Here is a 278-nt window from a genome sequence, read left to right as displayed (position 1 = left end):
TCAGTCCATCTGTTATTTAATGCCTGTTGTATTGGCTATACTGGCTAGTACCTCTAATGACCATCATGAACAGAGTTTATGAATTTCCTCTTCCATTGCATTATATGTTTTGGATTCAGAGAAAAGCACTCATCCGAGTGTCAGCATATTCTACAGGTCTAAACAAAATGGATCACTATGAGTATTGTGAAACTGAACAATTAAAATATTTACTAATTTTTGAAAGCTTGTTGCAAGTTTTTTTTTTTTTTCTTGCTTTAGCCATAACCATCTTTTTT

This window comes from Sinocyclocheilus rhinocerous, unplaced genomic scaffold (genome assembly GCF_001515625.1).
Source record: "Sinocyclocheilus rhinocerous isolate Xijiao unplaced genomic scaffold, SAMN03320098_v1.1 scaffold327, whole genome shotgun sequence".
In the NCBI taxonomy this organism is placed as follows: Eukaryota; Metazoa; Chordata; class Actinopteri; order Cypriniformes; family Cyprinidae; genus Sinocyclocheilus; species Sinocyclocheilus rhinocerous.
This window is presented reverse-complemented; position numbering follows the sequence as displayed.